This window comes from Pinus tabuliformis, chromosome 1_2, assembly GCF_031772625.1.
Source record: "Pinus tabuliformis cultivar Carrire ecotype Pingquan chromosome 1_2, CPIR1, whole genome shotgun sequence".
Lineage (NCBI taxonomy): Eukaryota > Viridiplantae > Streptophyta > Pinopsida > Pinales > Pinaceae > Pinus > Pinus tabuliformis.
Genome location: NC_142298.1, coordinates 894,116,685 through 894,132,624, shown reverse-complemented (window position 1 = coordinate 894,132,624; position 15,940 = coordinate 894,116,685).

Below are 15,940 nucleotides of genomic sequence, written 5' to 3'. Positions count from 1 at the left end.
ACAGGTTATAATGAGAATAGTTCTTTTTATGTGTCAAGCTCGTTAAAAAATGAAACAAATCCTCCCTTATATTGAGTTGAGTTTTTCATCTGATCTCGTAAATGAACCTTCATTTCATCCACCTATTAGTAACCAGTAGTCTACTTAGGTGAATGAAACAAATTTTGGGGGGCATGTGCCCTTGCAGTCATTATGCTGGGGGCATGAAAACTTATCTCAAGCACAATTTTCTTTGTTTCAAGCTTGGGTAAAAATGCAACCTGTCTCAAGCAATTTTTCTTTGTTTCAAGCTTGTATAAAAATGAAACCTACCTCAAGTCCATTTCGATTATTATTTTCAAGACTCGTTAAACTCATGAAAATCCCGAGCTCCTTTTACTATATTTTCATGCTCATAAAACATACATGAAAATGTCAAGTTCTTTTCATCTTTTCCTGCTCATTAATTAAATTTAAAGTCAATAACTTGAGTATATTTTTATCACTTTTTCAAACTCGTGAAAACTTACAAAAAAGTGAAACCATGGAGTCCTCTTTCAAGCCCTTTTCAAACTCTAAAAAAACTAAAAGATCATCGACTACTTAATTGTTTGAACTCATAAAAGTAAATGAAAAACAATCCACTCAGTGTAAGTTTATCCCTTTTACGAACTGAGCTAGGACTATTTACGAAAAAGGTATACGTTGATCAAACATGGTCAATATAGTTCTCTCTTGTATTATTTTATCCTTTTTTGGACCTTAGAGACTAAACGTACCAAAAAGAACATGATGGAGTTTACTTATGTTTTTCTTCTGACTCCCTAAAAGTGAAAAACACCGATCTTTACTTTCTCTCGGCTCGTTAAAATTTTATGGTAAAATAATTGAATGAGCTTCCTTTTTGTGTATTTTTCAAAATCTTAAAATAAAACAACATTGAGCTACCTCTTTATTGGACTCAGAAAATTTAAACAGTATAGGACTTGTTAAGCATAACGAGATCGAACCATTCCTTCTTAGGGTTCGTTAAAAATACTTCGATGGACTCATCCGAAAGATGAGCTTATCAGACAAGCATATGTTATCCTCCTCAAGCTTGTAAAAAATAAATAGGTACTTGCCAACAATGGTGGGGGGGGGATTGGGAAAAGGTGTTCATTTTACATTTATCATAAAGGTAGTATGTCGCTCTTTAACACGACACTACGTCACACCAGTGTCTGGGTTGGGAAATCCAATTATCTTATAGTTAATAAAACCCCATTGAAAGTCGATTACTTTTTTGGCAAAAGACTGAGCGCTGGGTGTCCTCGGTGATCAGGCCTTCGCTGCGAGCCTCGACTCCTCTCGAGACCCACCCCCTACGGGCTCTAAAGCCTGCGACCTCCTTGCTATTCGCTGATCCTGCAACCTGCAGGCCTCCTTGAATTAGATCTGATCGAATCTAAGGCTTTCAGCTATTCCTCTGGCTAGGGTGTGGCCTATGCTGCGCTGCCCGTGTGGCGGCCGGCACCAAACCTGATGGAGTCTCAGGGCCAAGATCCACCCTCCATCCCTACTGTAGAAGCATTTAATCAACTCCTGGCAGGTCTGCCTTCGAAAAAAAGAAACGATGCCTCCAAATTCGTCAAGAAGCTAGATGAAATTCCAGAGATCTACTTGCCTCTGGAGACTCCCATGCAAGTAGCCTTGTCATTGGCGGATCGGGGACTTATTGGCCAATTCACGGGACTATGGCCCTCCCCGAAAACTACAGAGCAATGGGTTAACAGGAACTGGGCGCCTCTGATCAGTCAAAGCGTTACCTCTTACTTTCTAGGAAGAGGGTTTTTCCTTTTTGAATTTACCTCCAGAGAGGACAAAGACCTGATCTTTCGAAATGGACCGTATTTTATGGGTCCTCAGGGCCTCTACCTGAACAAATGGACCCCGGATTTTGATCCAGCGGTAGATGTTCCCAAGGTTGTTCCAGTATGGGTTCGTCTACCAAATCTGTCGGTTCACTGCTGGAACTGGGACTCCTTGAAACACATTGGCAACTCCCTCGGGAAATTCATAGATCGGGCAAGCAACAAGGATCAGTATGATTGTGCTAGGATCTGTGTGGAGGTAGATCTAGAGGAGGGTTTACCAGAAGCAATCAAAATCAGAGTCGGTAGCTGGTCCCATGTGCAGATCTTGGATTATGAACAACTGCCATTCAAATGCAGGAAATGCCACGTGTATGGGCACTTCGCTAGAAACTGCCCGACTAATCCAGAGCCAGAGAAAGGAAATGAAGAGGGATGGAATCAAGTAAAAAGAGCCAGAACCAACCATAGGGGACAGAAACAAAGTGGACCATCAAGCAAAGGCAACTTTCAGGGTAATGCTCAGAAACCTCCTACCAAAAAAGCACAAGAAAACAAATTCGTCCTCTTAAGCCAACCGACAGAAAGCACCCCAGAGGTAGAGATCCAAAAGCCAGAATCCTCAAGGAAAAGCACACCTCCAGCTTCCCCCAAAGAAGTGGAAAATCTCAAAGTCACAGCCCAAGAGGATGAGGAAGAAGCTCCCTCGACCTCCCTCAAAGGATCAAGCCCAAAAGGCATATGCATGGAAGGAGAAGAAGAAGAGCAAGAAACGGAAGAATCAGAAGAGGAAGGAGAAATAGGAGAATCCCACACCCCGGTAAGAAGATCAACAAGAGGCCGGAAAACAGATAGGGAAAAAAGGGAACACGAGACCTACAAAGAAAAACTCCAGGGAAGCCAGCTAACCTTGGAAAAAATGCTAGCTTCAAAGCCAAAGATATTGAAAAACCCGCCCCAAGGCTCCAAGGGAGCTCATATGAAGCATAAATAATGAAGGTCATCTCCTGGAACTGCAGAGGGATGGGGAGCAAAATGAAAGAAGAAGCCACCAAAAGTCTAATCAGGACAGAAACCCCAGATCTACTTCTCGTCCAGGAGACAAAGCTGGAAGACATAGTCTTCCTCCAAACAAGCAAGAAAGTTTGGAATAAAATTGAAGTGAGAGCAATCTCTGCCCGGAGCGCCTCAAGAGGAATAGGTACTCTCTGGAACCCCAATAAAGTTACAATTCTTTTAGAGGTCAGGAATACCCATTGGTTGATGTTAAAAATGTAGAATCTGGAATCTAAGCAAACGTTCTGCCTCTTCAACGTTTACTCTCCAGTCAACGTTGGGGAAAAAAATATTGATGGGACTCTCTAAGACAACAAGCAGATTTGGAAAACATAATAATTGCTGGCGATTTCAATCTTACCCTACACCCTTCAGAAAAAAGGGGAGGCAGCATAGTTAGAGATCCGGCTAGAGAATGGGTGGAGGACATTGTGCAAGACTGGGACTTGCTGGACATTAAACCCTCTTCAGGTAAGTACTCATGGTTTAATAAAAGAATGGGCCCTGGCCACATTGCTGCCAGGCTAGATAAGTTTATCATTCAAAGCTCCTTTCTGCTGCTAGGATTAGAGCCTACAATGCATATTCTTGCCAACAGCATCTCTGATCATAAGCCCATTATGTTAGACTTGCTAGCCCATCATGATCTGGGCCCCATCCCATTTAGGTTCAGCCCTCTTTGGGTAAAGGAAAATGACTTCATGCAAATAGTCAAGGAATGTTGGAATCATCCGGTCAATGGATCGCCATTCTATATTTGGGAGGAAAAACTCATAAGGATGAAAAGAGTCCTAAAAAGATGGGCCAAAATGCTGCCCAACCCAACCATAACAAGGAAATCCATTAAAGTAGCTCTTACTTCTCACCAAAATAGCATGGAAAACGCAATTCTTACAAAGGACTCTTTAGATCAAGAAACCCTTCTGCAACAGCAATACCACAAAGCCTGCTTAGCCGAAGAAGAGTATTGGAGAATGAAATCTCAGAACCTGTGGCTCAAAGCAGGGGATAGGAACACTGCTTATTTCCATAAACAAGCCCAGGCAAGGAAATGCTTCAATACTATCTCAGAAATAAAAGAGGAGGGAGATATCCATAAGGATTTCGAGCATATAAAGAGAGTTGCATTTATTCACTTTCAGAATTTATATAGTGAAGACAAGGACCCAAGTCATTCTCCGGAGATATTACATAATATACCCTCTGTAATTTCTCAGCGAATCAATGAACTATTGGAGACCAAAGTCACAAAAGAGGAGGTGAAAAAGGCACTCTTCGACATGGATCCGGACAAGGCCCCTGGGCCGGATGGTTTCTTAGCTAGATTCCTCCAAACGTGCTGGCCAATTATTGAAAAATATCTTCTCAAAATGGTACAAAAATCCCAAAACACTCAGAAAATCGGAGGCAGTACAAATTCTGCGTTTTTAGCACTCATACCTAAAGAAAAAGGGGCCAACAACTTCAACAGATTTCGGCCGATTTCTCTATGTAATACAGGGTACAAGCTGATCACCAAAGTAATTGCAAATAGACTGAAGTTTATCCTCCCCAAAATAATTCCAGAGAACCAAGGAGGCTTCATCTTCGGGAGGCAGATCATGGACAATTTTCTACTGGTCCAGGAAGCAATACACTCGATCCAACTCCGAAAAGAGCAAGGTATGGTGATCAAACTTGATTTAGCAAATGCTTTTGACCGTGTCAATCATAGCTTCCTCTTGAATGTCATGTGTAAGCTAGGTTTTGGAACAAACATCATTAATTGGATCCGAGCCTACATCTCAGAGCCTTGGATAGCTCCCCTTGTTAACGGAAGAGCCACTGACTTCTATAAAGCCTCGAGAGGACTCAGGCAGGGTGCCTTCTATCCCCCCTTCTCTTTGTCATCCAGGCCTCAGCCCTCAGCTTCCTGCTTGATAAAAAGTTGCAGGATCAAGAGATCAATGGACTGCACATTGCAAGAGGAACCAAAAATATCAATCATGCTTTATTTGCAGATGACACATTGTTGTTAGGCCCTGCCTCTGTTCCCTCGGCCACAAAGTTTAAAGAGGTGTTGGATGAATTCAGTGAAGCTTCAGGCAGTGTAGTAAACAAAAGCAAATGTCATATTTTCAGTTGGAACACCTCGCCTAGACTGCTATCTGCCTTATCAAGATGCTTGGGTTTCGAAGCTTCCTCCACCTGGTCGACCTTCAAATATCTGGGCCTACCAATATCTCAAAAGAGACCAACCAGCAAAGATTGGCTCCCATGGTTAGAAAAGTTCAAGGTAAATATTCAAGCCTGGGGTTATTCCTGGCTGAATGTTGCAGGCAAAACACTCAACAGCTTGCCCTTATTCCAATTTGCAACTCCCCTTGCCCCGACATCTATATTAAACAAAATGGAGGATTTCATAAGGAGATTTTTTTGGAAAGGATGGAAACAAAATGAAAAAAAGATCCCTCTTGTCAGCTGGGACATCATATCCAAGCCGTTGTGGGAAGGTGGCCTAAATTTTAAGAACCTCCGTCATCAAAATGTAGCAATGGCAGCAAAAGTAGTGTGGAGGATCATCGCCCCCAATCCTGGCTGGGCTCAAAAGGTGATCTGGAAGAAATATTTCAGAGGACAAGGACTAAGATGCTTAAAAAATGTGACACGCCTGACTAATTCGACATTCCTCAAAATATATGACAGAGCCGCATCTCTAATCATTGATCACTCCTACTGGATACCAGGCAACGGTAAAAACATCAGTATTTGGTCGGACAGAATTATGAATAAAGAGCCAATTGAAGCTAGAACCTCCATAAATACGTTGCGCTGCTGGATGGACGGAGAAGGAATAAAATCTCTGTGGGATATTTCATGCTGGAACAATCTGATTTGGGCAAGCTGGAAAAGATTAAATGTGCCAGACAATCTGAAAGCTGAGTGGAGCACGCTGTTAGACGCCCTCCAAGGACTGGCTCCCACACAAGCGAAGAAGAGAGACGAGATGGGCTGGGGATCAAAAACCAAAGGGTATGCAGTCGCACAGGGGTACGCCAAATTGATTGAGAAACCGCACGTCCCTCAAAATCCAGCTCTGTGGCAAAGCGTTTGGCATCAGCCCTCATGGCCCAAGGTCGATTTCTTCGCCTGGGTCCTCTGTCACGGGAAAATTTTAACGTATGACAATCTGCAGAAAAAAGGCTTCCACAGCCCTTCCATGTGCCCTCTATGTAATGAAACCGTGGAGACAGCAAACCATCTAATGCTAGAATGTAATTTCTCCGGGCAGATTTGGTCCCATTTTACTCACGACTTGGATCCAAATTTCGTTGTCCCTTGCTCCTCTTATGATCTTTTCGCTGATTGGTCGAACAGATTCCCTGGTCCTCCCTCCAAAAACCCGATTATCAAGGCAACATGGGCTGTCCTCCCAAAAATCATCTGTTGGCAGCTTTGGATAGAACGCAACAAAAGAATCTTTAGAGACACAAAGCAGAACCACAAAGTCGTGGAAGCCAAGATAAAAATCCATATAAAGGAATGTCTAATGGATATAAAAGATGACAATAACCTCAGACAACAGGACATAGCATGGGGATCAACGCTAGAACTCCAATTTCAGCCAACAATCAAAAAAGCCCCCATCTTCAAAGAGTGGCAAATAAGAAAATCTGAGAATGACTTTCAAGAGTGGCTAAAATCACAAGCAAGGCACTTCCTTTTCTTTGATGGAGCAGCTAAGGGAAATCCGAGCAAAGCAGGTGCAGGAGGTGTTGTCCTGAATCAATCCAGGGAAAAAATTCACTCCTACTCCTGGGGTCTAGATTACACTACCAGCATCCAAGCTGAAGCCTTGGCTCTCTTCCAAGGTCTCAAGATCCTCAAAGAACTGGACATAAATGAAGTAATTGTCATAGGCGACTCTCAAGTCACCATAAATGCAATGATTACCAACACCCCTATACAGGACCTCAATCTTGCAAGGCTGATTATCAGGATCAAAGATATGGAAAAAAGCTTCCAGGATTTGAAATACTATCATGTGTTAAGAATCCATAATAAAAAGGCAGACACAGAAGCCAATAAAGCTTTCCTTCTTTTTGCTGGGACCATAAAGATAGAGGATGAAGAATCATGGGAGCCCATTCCGTAAATAATCTGCTGTCATGTTTTATTGTCTGCTCCTAAATCAATTTGTTTGTATTTACAAGTGGGGGAAAATCTCTGAAATCAACTCAGTGGGGGTCTATCGTAGGAAGAAAATTGTAAGCTTCAGCTTCATCCTTAGCAAAGAAATGCAACAGGACAAAGAAGCTCAAAATGTAATCAGAATTTGGCATTCTGCCTAAGATTAATATAAAGCATCATAACCGTTCCTGTAAAAAATAAAAATAAAAACCCATTGAAAGTCTTCAATTGGTTTTGAGTATTGTTGTTCAGTCAATTGCTGCCAAGTCAATTGCTGTGTCATTATGTGTTCAAGAGAAGTTCAACCTCAGTTCATGTTCCTTTGAAAATTTTAGCCTTCAATCACGTCGGCCATCCCTGAGTCAGTCCTTGCAAACTATTTTTCAAAACTTGACACTATGTTTCATGTCGTAAGATTTCCTGCAACAGGTCGCTTCCTATCGACTTCATCTCATTATCTAGGAAGTTGATCTAGAAACCTTCAGTGCCTTGAAGCTTGCATGCCTTAATGGAAGGTTTCTTTCCTTTGACGACATGTTCTCATCACTGGCCTTCAATCAGACGATTCTACAAGTGTTTGACTTCAGATCACCTATTCACACTTTAAAGATTGTACTGGAAGTAACTTGAGGGCCATTTTCTGGTGGTTTCTCTCGCGCTTATTAACGTTCATGTCATTGACCAGTAATCAAGTGGTTTCTACCATGTTTGACTTCGAGACATTCACTTGCATGGCTAGATTCGTATTATGGATCAATAAGATCAAGATCAAGAACCTGGATCTAGTTTCATCAATCCAGGTTGCAAGGAGTTTTATATTCATGATTATGTAGACAAAATCATAAATGGATGGTTGTGTCCATACTGTGTCTACTATCGATATGATTCTAGATTTTTTTCGTACTTATTCATTGAGTTAGCTTTAGTCTGAGTATGGGAATGCCTAGCTCGGCGATGATATATATATATATATATATATATATATATATATATATATATATATATATATATGCATTGTAATCCTTGAATGTTTTTTGCAGGTTTCCAACCATTGTCTCTGATCTGATATTTAGCATGATAAAGTGCTTAAGTATTTTAAAACTTATTATACAAACTTCGCACTTTATTGTGCAATCTATTACACATCATTTTGTCACCATGACACTTGATCGATATAAATGGATTTCTTGCCATCCGTGAACATGTTTCATTAAACTCCCTTAGAGGTCAAACAACCAAAAATACCTTGAATAAGATGAGAACATTGGGGAAAATGGCTTGTATACTTTGTTAAATAGGTCCTCCGCACTTTTCCCTAGAAGTTTTTGCGCATTCATTAAACTTATCCCCGAGAACAACACAAAACTACACTCTATCTGCCACTGTGGACCGCACAGGTGAATCAAAGAAAGTAAAAATAAAAAGTACATTTTAGAAACAAAGTTGGTCAAATATATCCCAACTGAAAGCTTCCAAGTGATGCCTATTCAAGCTATAACCCTCATATGATGGATCTTAATCCGTTTCCTCAAGGAAATCTAATCCCTTAATTAGAGGATCTCACCCTCCTCTTTTGGATATAAAACTTCTTCCTCTTGGCCTATAAAATGACTAGAGGGCAGAGGGATTGAGAAGGTCAGAACTCAGAGAAGATAAACTTATGATGCTATTTTGAGATTGGAAAGCTTATCATATAAGGAGGAGATTGGACACATTTGGGAGGAACCTCACTACATCAAGGCAAAGGTTGTAAGGCTCTTCTTTATCTTTGATTAAGATAAATGAATGTTTTTCCCCTTTGAATTGCCTTATGAGAATGGTGAATGGCCTATAATTATTTAGATGTTCATTAAAGCAATTTCAATTCCTAATCTCCTTGATCATTAGGTTAAGTTTGTTTGAATTATTATGTTGCATATGCTTTTGATCCTTCTTATGTTTATGGTTGTAGGTTTTATCAAGCATTGAGAGGCTACATCAAGACACAAAAAGGGATCTTCATTAAGCATTTCGCGCACATGTATGAAGCTCATTTACCATCTTTGATATCTATAATTCAAATGAGATAAAATTAGGGAAAGAGTCATTTCAATTGTCTATTTGTTTCTAGAGCCCATCTAGGATCTAGGGAGATCACTCTTGTCAGCAAGAGGGATTTTCCGCTATTACAAACCCTTTGAATTTCTCAAGAATTCCAACCGCTGGTGGTTTGTAAAGATTTCTCTGACAGGAGGATGTTGGTGGATCCTTGTGGATTTTGTGGGCTCTTTCCTATTAAAACCACCCCCTGTGACTTCCTAATGTAACTTCTCAAATTTTTTGCAAGGGAATCTTGTTTCCAATTATTAATTTCAAAGAACTTAAGGCTTCAAACTAGAAACAGAAGGAGTAGTTCTTCTTATTGGTTGTTGGGAGGAAAAATTGCATACCAATCTCAAAAAAACTTTATTTTCTTGTTATAATGCTTAACCTCACAAGATAAAAACCCCACACTTCAAATTTTTTTATTTTCAAGGTTTTTCTACAGGAGGTTTTGTTGAAGAATTTTGGAAAAATTGCATAGGTTTTTTATTTACAAAAGGTGAGGAGAATCAAGTACTTACCCCTTCCTTGGCGATTCCTTCATAATTCTATGGTTTTGTGGCTGATATTGCTCAAGACAGGGCTCCTTTACACCTATTAGTACAATCTTGTAGCACACAGTCTGTCTCTTGTAGCACTCAGCCCAAATCCTATAGAAGTTATCCTTCGGTCTTATAGCTTCTCTACGACAACGTATGAGACCCCTAGTGTAACTCCTGGCGATGGTAGTGGTCCTCCTTACTATTTTTAGAATGAAAATTTGTTACAAATAAGGATTGGGCCCACTTTTTATTTCCTTTGTGGTTTGGTGGTGGGCTCAACATTGTAATACCATCCTCCCAAATTTACCCAAGTTAACCGGTCCATTGGGGTAAATGATGCAGGAGCATTCAACCCAAGAGAAAATCATTGTAATTAAGTAGACATAGGGGATCATGTATTTTAAGGAAGTTGGATTCCTAAGTGATGAATTAATGTAATATTAGGCTTTTGAGTGCATAGAATAGGAATTAATTAGATAATGGGAGGAAGTTGTAAATGCTCTCGAATTAAAGGAGAACATGAGTGGTGAATAATGACAAGAGTTAAAAGTCAATTATGACTCTTAAAACAGTTCCATGATTCGAGGAACTAGAGAGAGTATTTAGGAATTAATTGAAGTAGAAGTGGACATAGAGGATTTAGGACTCAGTTTAGTAGATTAAGGAATCAAACCAGAATTAGTTCAACAAACCTTACTGGTATAAATGTAAGCCTACGGGCAAAGTAGAGGGAGGAGGCCACTGATAGTTGAAGATCATGCCTGTGAGAGACAGAGAAGTCTTGATTGTAATCAGTTGTTCATATTTATATATACATAGGTTCATTCGGGAACTATGTAATGTGTGCAATAAGTATGCAATGATGGATTTATGCGTGAATTCATAGGTTCTGTAACAAAGGTTGCAGGAAGAGTTCAGAAGAAATATGCAGAGGATAAGAACGATTCGGAGGAATCGTAATGGATCATTGAATCCACTTGAAGGATCAAGAAATGCTCTGAGGTGACATCAATCAAAGGAGCATGCAAAGTTAAGCCCAGGAGGAAGAGTGCGCAGCGAAATAGCAGAAGGCCGAAACCTTTGAAGGAAACCAAAACCACAGAAGAATTGAAGAAACAGCGTAAAAACCAACTAAAAGGGGACGAACGGAGAAGTGAAGTATGGTTGCACAACAGCCATTGGATCTTTAAGATCAACGACTAGGATTAAGTTGCATTGGCGAAACACTATCGCATCGTATCGTTTCATTGGAGAGGAACCGGGCCTATTGAACTGCCGAACTCCGATATTGTGATATAACCAGATCTAAAATTTTATAAAAGCGGATTTATAATCCTATCGAGTTCGTGATCCTAATCGCACCGGAGCTTTTATGTGTTATAGCATCTGGCCTTGAAATCCTCTAACTTGCGATATTGTGATGAAGCGATGCACCAATAACCGATAAGCGGAGATCGGAGATCGGAGGTGTCGGAGAATGGAGATCAACGAAGCGCTGAAGGAAGGCTTGGAAAGAGCGGACCCGATGATATTTATATATGCAGGTTTATAAGAATTAAGATCTGGCCCAAGGGTTCGTAGTAGGGTTTCTCGTGTATTTCCTATGTGTTCCATGTAATTGCGTTAAAGTGTTGTGCCGAGTATTTTAAGGCTAAAACATATATTATCGTTCTGATAGTCGCATATCGGAGGGGAAGGGGTGATGATATATATGTGTGTGTGTGTGTGTGTGTGTGTGTGTGTGTGTGTGTGTGTGCCGCAGAGGAGCGATACCCGATTGCGATAAAGGTGGCATCGATATTTGTGTAGAGGCCGTACCGAGGCGGGAAAAGGTGTGTTTGCGTATGTTTTCCTTTGTAAATGGTTTTATAAGGAAAATAGTGCCGATGAAAGGTTTTGTGGGTTAAATATATGTGTAACCAATGTTTAAAGAGGGAAGGTTACATATATAAGTGGTTAAAGGGATAATGAAGGTTATGAGAAGGTTTAAAGTCCCGATAGAAGGTTTAAGCGGGGTGATTGAGTTCTGATATAAAGGAACTAATGAATAGGGCCTTAACCATTAATGGTTGAAGATTTTGACTCGATGGTGAGTTAAAATACCTGGGACAAATGTGTTTATGCATGTATATGCATACTGTGGGTGTAAGCGGGGGTAACCCTGGCATCATTTTGGTATCAAAGCCAGGTTTGTAATTGAAACAATTGGTGTTAAAACAGAACAAAGAAATTCTATGTGAAAGAATTGACAACAAAGTTATGTGTTAATATGTTTACGCAGGCAAGGAGGAATCAGATTCCAATCTGACAGGAAGTAGGCACACAGAAGGGACGTGTAGCAGAACTTGCAGATGCAAGAAACAAAGGACAATCGATTCAAGGATAGGTGGAATGATGAAACAAGATCATGTTGAGATCTTGAAGGTGAGGTGATATGTTCTGTTTTGATTTTAGAATATGTGTTTATACATTGATATGTAGGTGACAACATAAGAAGTGTGAAGGTTGTAGCAATCTAGAGCAAGAAGTGCTCAATTGGTTCCAAAGGGAAGAGCCAGAGAGATGCTAAAAGACTGAGCTCAAAGGAGAGAAGCTTAGTGAGGCATATGTAGCAAGAAGGAGACTTGTTACTGTAGAGGGATTGTTGCAGATCACAAAGGTAATTCCACAGAGGATGTGGGTAGAATTGCCAAGGTAATGAAGGAAGCTCGTAAGACTTTCTAAGCGAAATAAGAAGTGGTCAGAACCAAGTATTTCATGGTGATTGAAATACAAGAGGACAATTGTGTTCTTGAGAATATGCAGATGAGTTGAAGCCTAGAAGGAGCAGAGAGAAGTGCTCAAAGGAGGTTCCAGAGATAGAGAACCAAGGGCTTGCCAAAAGACCAAGTACAGAGGAAAGCTTGGTGAGGTAAGTTGCAACAAGGAGGACTTGTTGTTGCAGAGGCTTTAATGCAACTCATAGTGAGTGAGTAAGGAGCTCATGAAGAGAGAAGAGAAGAAGATGGCTATTGATAGTCATAATAGAGGTTCTAAAAAAGACCACAGCAGAAGAAAGATGAAGAAAGTGGATGCCGAGGCAAATGGAAAGAGACTGATTCAAGAGGAAATTGACAAAGAGATTGCAAAGTTAAAAGAACAACTCTATTCATTAAGGAGAATACTAGAGGAAAGCTAGAGACTAGGTTGGGTCTTGAGGAAGAAGCCAGTGGAGTGGCATGAGATGCAAAGAAGGCTATAGCAGAGGCAAGTAAGGTGCCTGATGGAAAAACTCAAAGAAGTTGAGTTGGAAATGGAAGAGTCCATTTGTGAACCAGAACAGGTGGAAATTTTGGGAGAAAGTGAAGATGAATACTTGAAGACTGAAACTTCAAGTGAGGCCAAAGGATCACATGGCTTTAAATCTAACAATTTGTGTATGTTTGCAGGTGAAACATGTAAAGACGGACAATTTGTTGATATTGTAATAAAGGAGGAAGAAGACAAGAAGAATCTAAATTCTTTTTTGGAAGAAGATGAGATAGATAGGTCTCATATACAGTTGGAGAAAGATATCAAGCAACCAAGTGAAGGGCTTGAGGAGATTGAAGAAGAGACCATCGAAGGATTTCTGAATGGTACCTAGAGCAGTAATTACAACAATGTCTACAATGGTAGCAAGAGCAAAGGTAGTAAGTAAAAGTAACCAACAACAATTTGAAGAGTTAGTGGACAGCAGCAACAACCTGAAGCAAAGAGAAAGAGGAAGAAGTAAGAGGTAGAGTATGGACCAGCCCAAATATGTGCTGGAAAAAGAAATTGAAGAATTGTGGCAACTGATGATGAAACATGCCATAGGGAGAAAATGATAGCAGTAGGAAGTATGATCAATCATAGCATGAACCTGATTGATAAAGAGAAGAAGATGGAGCAGAAGATAGGGGAAGTATAGCAGCAACAAAGGAACATGACATTTGGGTAGTTACAAAACAAAGTATGGGATCCAGGAAGACAAAGATCAGAAGACACATGATCAGGAGCTCATAAATATTTTCTACTTTGGGAGTCTGATGCAGGAGCATTCAACCCCGGAGAAAATCATTGTAATTAAGTAGACATAGGGGATCATTTATTTTAAGGAAGTTGGATTCCTAAGTGATGAATTAATGTAATATTAGGCTTTTGAGGGCATAGAATAAGAATTAATTAGATAATGATATGAAGTTGTAAATGCTCTCGAATTAAAGGAGAACATGAGTGGTGAATAATGACAAGAGTCAGAAGTTAATTATGACTCTTAAAACAATTCCATGATTCGAGGAACTAGAGAGAGTACTTAGGAATTAATTGAAGTAGAAGTGGACATAGAGGATTTAGGAGTCAGTTCAGTAGATTTAGGAATCGAACCAGAATTAGTTCAATGAACCTTGCTGGTATAAATGTAAGCCTACGGGCAGAGTAGAGGGAGGAGGCCACTGATAGTTGAAGATCAGGCCGGTGAGAGACAGATAAGTCTCGATTGTAATCAGTTGTTCATATTTATATATACAGAGGTTCATTTGGGAACTGTGTAATGTGTGGAATAAGTATGCAATGATTGATTTATGCATGAATTTGTAGGTTCTGTAACAAAGGTTGAAGGCAGAGTTCTGAAGAAATACGCAAAGGATAGAACGATTCGGAGGAATCGTAATGGATCATTGAATCCACTTGCAGGATCAAGAAATTCTATGAGGTGACATCGATCAAAGGAGCATGGAAAGTAAAGCCCAGGAGGAAGAGTGCGCAGCGAAATAGCAGAAGGCCGAAACCTTTGAAGGAAACCAAAACCACAAAAGAATTGAAGAAACAACGTAAAAACCAAGTAAAAAGGGATGAAAAGAGAAGTGAAGTATGGTTGCATAGCAACCATTGGATCTTTAAGATCAACAGCCAGGATTAAGTCGCATCGGCAAACACTATCACATCGCATCATTTCAGTCGAGAGGAACCGGGCCTATTGAACTGCCGAACTCCGATATTGCGATATAACCGGATCCGAAATTTTATAAAAGCGGATTTATAATCCTATCGGGTCCATGATCTTGATCGCGTCGAAGCTTTTATGTGTTATAGCATCGGGCCTTGAAATCCTCTGACTTGCGATATTGCAATGAAGTGATGCACCGATAGCCAATAAGTGGAGATCAGAGATCGAAGGTGTCGAAGAATGGAGATCGGTGGAGCACTGAAGGAAGGCTTGGAAAGAGCGGACCCGACGATATTTATATATGCAAGTTTATAAGAATTGAGATCCTGCCCAAGGGTTCGTAGCGAGGTTTCCCGTGTATTTCCTGTGTGTTCCATGTATTTGCGTTAAAGTGTTGTGCCGAGTCTTTTAAGGCGAAAACATATATTATCATTCTGATAGTCGCATATCGGAGGGGAAGGGGTGATGATATATATATGTGGTGTGCCGCAGAGGAGTGATACCCGATTGTAATAAAGGTGGCATCAATATATGTGCAGAGGCCGTACCGAGGCGGGAAAGGTGTGTTTGCGTATGTTTTCCTTTGTAAACGGTTTTATAAGGAAAATAGCATCGATGAAAGGTTTTGTGGGTTAAATATATGTGTAACCAATGTTTAAAGAGGGAAGGTTACATATATAAGTGGTTAAAGGGATAATGAAGGTTACAAGGAGGTTTAAAGTCTCGATAGAAGTTTTAGCGAGGTGATTGTGTTCTGATATAAAGGAACTGATGAATAGCGCCTTAACCATTAACGATTGAAGATTTTGACTCGATGGTGAGTTAAAATACCTGGGACAAATGTGTTTATGCATGTATATGCATACTGTGGGTGTAAGCGAGGGTAACCTTGGCATCATTAAACATGTGACGAGAGGCTACTATAATGTGATTCAACTACCCATGTATAGTTAAGGAAGTGCAACCGACCAAACCAAACCATTCTAAGCTTCCACACATGCTACAAAACTTCCAGGAGCCAACCAACCTTTCCAGGTGATCAACCCTTAAGACAACTTGACATTTCACTGACTTGGACCCCTAGTAACTCCCATGACAAGTCATGCATGCAACTAAGGCCTTTCAGTCACTCCCACAGCAAGGGAATTCCAACGGCTGTGGTATATTTAAGCTAGTTCTGAGCCAGGGACCCCATATTCTGTGCCACTTTTTCATGGCTAGGACTCAAGCCACTGCCTAAAACTTCATGAAACTTTCATAAATGATAAACAACATCTAAACACAGGTAGTAATGCAAAAAAATTATCAAT